The sequence below is a fragment of the Vipera berus genome (genome assembly GCF_964194415.1).
Source record: "Vipera berus genome assembly, chromosome: 2".
Classification (NCBI taxonomy): domain Eukaryota; kingdom Metazoa; phylum Chordata; class Lepidosauria; order Squamata; family Viperidae; genus Vipera; species Vipera berus.
In genome coordinates this window covers 113,606,646-113,614,914 of record NC_138203.1, presented here as the reverse complement: position 1 = coordinate 113,614,914, position 8,269 = coordinate 113,606,646, and positions in this window count along the sequence as shown.

Here is an 8,269-nt window from a genome sequence, read left to right as displayed (position 1 = left end):
GCGTACCAGGCGAATCTGGGCAAATGCCCCCCTAGCCACGACTCCAATATGATCTTCAAAACTGAGTCGTGAATCCAGGAGGACGCCCAGGTTGCGTGCTCTATCAACGGGAGGTAATATCTCTCCTCCTATAATCAAAGATGGAACCTCTTGGACTAAACGAGATGTCGGTATGTAAAGCCACTCAGTTTTGGCCGGGTTGAGTCAGAGCCTGTTCTTTCCCATCCAAATCTCTACCGCTTCCAGGCAACGGGACATCACATCGAGGGCATCACTGGGTTGGTTTGGGGTGGAGAGGAACAACTGGGTATCATCCGCATATTGGTGATACCTCACCCCAAAACCACGAATGATTTCACCCAGCAGCTTCATATAGATGTTGGAGGGGCGAGAGCACCGATCCCTGAGGCACCCCACAACTAAGGGGCCTTGGGGTTGATCTCTGCCCCCCTGCCAACACCATCTGCGAACGGCCCGAGAGGTAGGATGAGAACCATCGTAGAACGGTGCCTCCTACTCCCAACCCCTCAAGACGACGCAGCAAGATACCATGGTCGATGGTATCAAAAGCCGCTGAGAGATCCAATAAGACCAGGATAGAGGAGTAACCCCTATCTCGGGCCCGCCAGAGATCATTCACCAGCGCGACCAATGCCATCTCCGTGCTATATCCGGGCCTGAAACCCGATTGGTACGGATCCAGATACTCAGTTTCCTCCAGGGCCAAAGGGAGTTGCCGTGTCACCACGCTCTCAACGACTTTCGCAAGAAAGCGAAGGTTGGAGACAGGACGAAAGTTGTTTAAAATAGCTGGATCCAATGCAGGTTTCTTAAGGAGGGGCCTTACTACTGCCTATTTCAAGGCGGCAGGGAAGTACCCTTCACTCAGTGAGGCATTGATAACTGCTAGGATCCAGCCTCGTGTAACCTCTCGAGATGCATACACCAGCCACGAGGGACACGGGTCCAATAAACACGTGGCGGCACTTAATTTCCCCATGATCCTGTCCACTTCATCTGGAGTCACAGGGTCAAACTCTTCCCAAATGTTCTCGGCCAAAGTCATCGTTTTCCTCTCGTCAGATACTGCCCAGTCAGAGTCCAGACCAGCCCGAATCTGAGCAATTTTGTCCACCAGATATTTACTAAATTCCTCGGCCCGTCCTCGTAAGGGGTCCTCTCCTGTCCCTTGATTTAAAAGGGAGCGGACCACTCTGAACAGGGCGGCCGGGCGGTTGTCTGTGGACGCAATGAGGGTGGTGAAGTAAGTGCACTTTGCCACCTCCATTGTCACAAGATAAGATCTAGAAAAGGATCTTAACTGTGTTCGGTCAGACTCGGACCGACTGGTTCTCCAAATGCTCTCTAGGCTCCTTCTCTGGCGTTTCATCTCTCGCAGGTCGGGATCTGCGTCGGGTCAGAGGACGCAAAGGCACAACGCGGTCAAGAGCCTCCGAAGCAGCCTGTTGCCAGGCATTAACTAAGGACTCGACCGGGCTGTGGGAGAGGGAGGTAGGGATCAGTCCAAGTGCCATCTGGAACTTCTCTGGGTCCATCAGGCGCCTGGGGCGGAACCATCTGGTCGGTTCCGCCTCCTGACAGCGGGGGGTGACATGACGGAGACCCAACCGCAGGAGATAATGGTCTGTCCATGAGATGTTGGAGTAACCCCACCCAGTCCATTAAGCCATTGCCCAGAAATAAAAATAAGATCAGGCGTGTTTCCCCCTTCGTGAGTCGGGTCCTGAATAATTTCGGTCAGGTCCATGGCTGTCATGGAAGCCGTGAACTCTCGGGCCACCTCCGATGTACTGCCCAGGGAAGGCAGATTAAAGTCTCCCAGAACCATAAGTCTGGGAAATTCAACCGCCAGTCCTGAGAGGGCGTCAAGTAGCCTGGGTAGAGCTGTTGCTACGTAGCTTGGAGAGAGGTATACCAGCAGTAGGCCCAATTGACCATCAGGACCCCACCTTAAGAGGAGGGATTCACATCCGTCTATCTGGGGGGCAGTGGTCTCCCGTGGATGGAGGGTCTCTTTGATAACGACCGCCTTGCCACCTCCCCTACCTTGAACCCGAGGTTGATGCAGCACACGGAAACATGGAGGGCATAAATCAATCAGAGGGACCCCTCCTTCTGGGCCCAACCAAGTTTCTGTGATGCATGCCAGGTCTGCATCTTCCTCCTCGATAAAATCATGGATGAGGGGAGCTTTATTCGCAACAGACCTGGCATTAAAATAGATCAGCCTGAGCTCAGGTGTCTGCCCTCCCTCTTCCCCAGGACAGCAGGTGAGAGCCAGAGGGTCAGATTGTGCCACAGCTCGAAAATAGCAGGGGCGTGATCTCAAATTACGATATGGCCCTCTGCTCATCCATCTGCCCCCATTCCCAATCACTGTGGGGATCGGTATCCCTACCCCATCCCCCTGGATCCAAAGATTCTCCCCGGCCCCCATATTGCCACGGCCATCGGCCAACCTAGACTGAGAAAAGTCCGGTAGAATCTTCCTCTTATTCTGCTGGGCCTGACCCTCCCCCCTCCCTAACCCTTCAAAAAATTTTAAAAGAAAAGCCAAAAGCCTCTTTTTAGCGCCATGCCACCTCTCGGGGTCCCAAGACCCGTCATTAAGGAAACGGCGGCACAGGTTGGAAGGCCACATCTGAGAGAGGGAGGAAGCTCTCAGGGCAAGCAGCTCACTTCTGGTGTAAGCCATTAAAAGGTAGAGATAAGAGCAAAGGATGAGTTGGCTGGAACTGCATATTAAATCCACAGAACTGAAATAGTGGTTCCTGAAAACATGGTCATCCTCTCACAGTGACCAGGATCTCAGGAAACCACTATGCAGCCCTGGGTAGGTCGCAGGAGGAGGGAAAGTCCGATGGCTGGTAGAATAGTCTATTGGTGGTGAAATTTGCAGCTTCGGTGATGAACGGTGTTAATTCATCCACCTCCATGTCCTAGATATTATCACGACCAAGGGGCTGTAATATGTCTCCGGATAAAGAAAATGGAGGAGGGTTATCTCAGATTTTAAGTATGATCTTCGAGGAGATAACCACTATTCCGGGTGCCATCCGGCAGGTCCCACCTCCATTTTTAGCTTCAAGTGGTCCAGATGTTCCCACCCTCCAGATTAGTCCAGGAGGGTTCTAAATGGCGCTCAAACCATTGGACGGCGGCCTTTACCATCCTAAAAACCTCTGTCTGGGGGGAAGCTCGTTGATCTAACAGATGGGCAGATGAGGTCAGCAGCCACAAGTCCAGGAGCCTCGCCATCCGGACCGCCTTTCTAGGCTGCCCCAGGTCGTTACAGCTCCACCGCAGGTGGCTGCAGGACCGGACCGCTTCTTCAGGCCGTTGTTAGGTCCGTTGCAGGCCTCTGCACGCCGCGCACCATAGCAGGTCGATTACCGGCTGATTTGCAGGGCGCCGTAAGATGCCACCGGCTCCCATCGGCCATTGTATGTCCTTTGCCGGCCCGAACGAGCCAGCAAAAGCCGTACGCCGCACGTTGTAGCCGGCTCATCGTTGGCTGCTTTACAGGCTGCTGTGGGGTGCCGCCGGCCGTTGCCAGCCGTTGTAAGTCGTCCGCCTGCCCGGCCAAGCCGTCCCATTCGGTTATTTGATGTTTGGGAGCCTTGCCACCCGGCCGTCTCGCCCCCCCTTTAGCGCTGCCCCGTCATCGTTTTTAGCGCTCATATGGGCTCCACTGAAGCCTCGGAGGGTCCTGTCACCCACCCGGGCTAGGGAACAACAGCCCTATGCAGGGTCCCATGCCAAACTCGCTCCCCTCGATCTCCGCGATCAGCTGCGAGAGGCCATCTTTCAGGAGGCATGGCAAAAAAAAGTTACATAACATAACATCAACTGGAAGATGTTAAACTGTCCTTTTGTTTCTTTCCTTCCCAAAAAATTGTGTTAATGAGACCTCTCTAAGCTCTGCTGATCAGCTTGTCCTGGATTGTTTTGCCACAAAATGGAATGGTTTGCAAGTTGCAGTTGAGACAGCCCATCTCATTTTAGATATATCACATATAATTGAAGATTGCAATTGGTTGCATATGCACGTTCAGCAAATGTGATGTATTTGTGCTGGCATTTCTAGGCCTCTTTCCAATCACATCAAGAAAAATTTGTAACAAACATTGAAATTCTCAAGGCCATGTTTGGTATTTCCCAGTAATCTGTTACTGGAAGGAAAAAGCAATCACTGCTGCGTTACTGATCCCAGAGAAGCATTTGCATGTACGCAGGTATCCTTAGGGTGCCATAGTTATGGATGAGAAATATTGGTTGCAAAGTTGGCATTTCTGGATGTAATACAGATATTTTGGACTTATTTTTGTTTCTTTGCATGTTTGATATTTTTAAAAAGGCATATGCTACTGACTACGCTTATGCACATATGTAATGTCTTTTGCTAGGATACATGACCACTGCTTGTCCAGAATGTGAAAAGTGAAAGATTGTGACTAAACAAAATTTTAATGTACAGATAATACCACCAGAAATTATTTTAGCCTTTTTAATAAATGTTGTTATTGATGTTAAGCTCACCATGGAAAACATCATATATTGTTATGTATATACTAGGTTAATTATTTAAAGACTGAAGTGCAACATAACTAGATTCTAAATAATCTATTTTTCAAAACACACAACAGTCCAAACAGTAAAAGTAAAGTCCAAATTAAGAATATTTCATTCTTAAGAATTGTTTAATTTAAAGTGGTTTAGTTGTAATAGATGGTTATTGTTCTGCTACAGACACGTTGTGTTGCGAAATTAATTCCTTGTTAAGACACTTATTGGTCTGTTTAAGCGAATTTAGTCACATTTAACGGCCCTTTGCAGACAGTGAACTCATAAAGCCCCTGGTTCATCTGAAATACCTTTATTTTGCATGTAGAAGATGGTTACAGCAGAGAAGGTGTGGTCAGTTGAACGTGGTCGGAATTTTAAGGTCAAAAGACAGTAACAGGATTACTGTCCGCATGGCTTGTGTTCAGATGTTGCAATGGAGGATGGAACACAAGGGAGCAAGGAGAAGGAGGAAGTCCAACCCAGAAGGGGTGGATCCTAGTACAGCATCATGAGCAGGATAGGAAATACATCACAAAGGGGGAAGGTACTGGCAGACCCAATAGCATATTGGTAATTTCCCAAGAACAGCGACGTGGTGGCAGCACAGTTATAGATTCGAAATAGTTTTCAAGAGTATGTACAAAAGTTACTATTTTTTTTTCTAGCATCAGCTAAATTAGACATATTACATTGAGAAAAATGTTTCTCATTTCTTTCCTGTTACCTTTATGGATTTCATTCCAGAGATGTTAACATAGGAAATAGATTATTTTGTTATCTAATTTTATCTTCCAAAAGACAGAAGCAGATGAAAAATGTGAGGTTCTTTCCTGTTGGCTTTCTTGAATTAGCTGTTTTAGATTCTAAAAGTTTAGTTCCTAAAGTAGTAATCTTGTAAATAATTTTAATATCCTCCTCTAGTGCAGGGTAGGGATGCGGTGGCTCAGTGGGTTAGGATGCTGAGCTTGTTGATCAGAAGATCAGCAGTTTGGCAGGTCGAATCCCGAGTGCCGTGTAGCAGAGAGAGCGCCTGTTACTTGTCCCAGCTTCTGCCAACCTAGCAGTTTGAAAGCACGTAAAAATGCAAGTAGAAAAGACCACTATGGTGGGAAGGTAACAGCGTTCCATGCACCTTTGGTGTCTAGTCATGCCGGCCACATGACCACGGAGATGTCCTCGGACAAATGCTGGCTCTTCGGCTTTGAAACGGAAATGAGCACCAGCCCCTAGAGTTGGAAACGACTAGCACGCATGTGTGGGGGAATCTTTACCTTTTAGTGCAGGGTAGGCAACCTTGGCTCTTTTATGACTCAAGGACTTCAACTCCCAGAATTCCTGAGCCAGCATGGCTCAGCTTGGAAACCTCTCTCTTTCCCCTCAGCGTGGCTTTCGAAAGGCAATAGAGGGAGCTTCTTCTTTTTTGCAAAAAAAAAAAAGGTGCCAGAATGCTGGAAGGGACTTTGGAGATCTTCTAGTCCAGCCCCCTGCTCAAGCAGAACCTATACCATCTCAGACAAGTAACTGTCTAGGGACTCTAGCCTCTTCTTAAAAATCTCCAGTGATGGAGCGCCCACAATTTCTGGAGGCAAGCTGTTCCACTGGTTGATTGTCCTCACTGTCAAGAAGTTTCTCCTTAATTCTAGGTTGCTTCTCTCTTTGATCCATTTCCAACCATTGTTTCTTGTCCTGCCCTCTGGTGCTTTGATGAATAACATGACCCCCTCTTCTTTGTGGCAGCTTCTCAAATACTGGAATACTGCTATCATGTCTCCCCTATTTCTGCTTTTCTTTAGACTACCCAAACCCAAGTCCCACAGCCTTTCTTCATATGTTTTAGTCTCCAAGCCCTTGATCTTCTTAGTTGCTCTTCTCTGAATTTTTTCCAGACTTTCAAAATCTTTTTTGTGACAGGGTGACCAAAATTGGCTGCAGTATTCCAGGTGTGGTCTAACTAGGGTTTTATAAAGCAGTACTAATACTTTGCATAATCTTGATTCTGTCTCTGTTTCTACAACCCAGGATTGTATTAGCTTTTTTGGCTGCTGCTGCACACTGCTGGCTCATAGTCAAGAAATCGTCCACTAGGACCCCAAGGTCCCTCTCACAGTTACTGTTTTTATGCCAGGTTTCACCTAATCTGTACTTGTACCTTTTATTTTTCCTGCCTAAATATAAAACTTTGCTTTTCTCCACATTGGAACTCATGTCAAGCCAACCGGTTGTGTTAAATGGCTTGCTGGAATATACAACCGTTTTACCAGCCGCTTGGTCTGGCTTTTTGGAGCCACGGCTCCTTGGAGAGGAGCCAAGAAGGAAGGATGACCTGGAGTGCAAATCTAGGTGGCGACCGGGGAGCGACAGCAGGGAAGAGCCTGGCAGACCGAGCGGGGAAGAAGACGGTCCTTAATGGCCATCACAGAGGCTTGACAGAAGGACAACGCAGGCAGTGAGGTAGCTGAACAACAGGTGACTGGCCGAGAATTGTTTTTGACGGAGGATCGGGAGGAAATTATAAAGGAAGAGTCTTCTGGAAGGTTTTCCCCGGCCAGCACAGGTTAGGAGGATCCCAGAAAAAAAAGGGTGGGGAGTTTTTCTTCCATTCCCCCCCCCCTGCAAAAGCGGTGAGAAAGGTTGTTTTTTGGGAAAAATATAAGCCCCAAAATTGAGTTTGGAACGAGTTAGAGATGCACTAGCAGGGAAAGAACAACGACAATGTGAAGGGAACCTAGACCGGAGAGCTGTGAGGATTATATGAGATTGAATTGGCAGCAGAAGAGAGGCAGAGAAGGTGATCTGGAAGAATGGGCTGACACTTTGGGAGTGACATTTTAAAAGGGACAGTGCATTTTCTATGTGGAGTTGAAATTAAAAAAAAAGAACAAGAGGGCCATCTAGTGGCTAAAATGTTGTTGTTAGTTGCGAAGTCGTGTCCAACCCATCGCGACCCTATGGACAATGTTCCTCCAGGCCTTCCTGTCCTCTACCATCTTCTGGAGTCCATTTAAGCTCACGCCTACTGCTTCAGTGACTCCATCCAGCCACCTCATTCTCTATCGTCCCCTTCTTCTCTTGCCCTCAATCTTTCCCAGCATTAGGCTCTTCTCCAGTGAGTCCTTCCTTCTCATTAGGTGGCCAAAGTATTTGAGTTTTAGCTTCAGGATCTGGCCTTCTAAAGAGCAGTCAGGGTTGATCTCCTCTAGGACTGACCGGTTTGATCGCCTTGCAGTCCAAGGGACTCGCAGGAGTCTTCTCCAGCACCATAGTTCAAAGGCTTCAATTCTTTGGCGCTCAGCCTTTCTTATGGTCCAGCTTTCACTGCCATACATTGCAACTGGGAAGACCATAGCCTTGACTATACGCACTTTTGTTGACAGGGTGATGTCTCTGCTTTTTAGTGGGCTGTCTAGATTTGCCATGGCTTTCCTCCTGAGGAGCAAGCGTCTTTTAATTTCTTGGCTACAGTCCCCATCTGCAGTGATCTTGGAGCCCAGGAAAATAAAATCTGTCACTACCTCCATTTCTTCCCCATCTATTTGCCAGGAATTGAGAGGGCCGGATGCCATGATCTTGGTTTTCTTAATGTTTAGTTTCAACCCAACTTTTGCACTCTCCTTCTTCACTCGCAAGAAGAGGCTCTTTAGTTCCTCTTCACTTTCTGCCATTAGAGTGGTATCATCTGCAT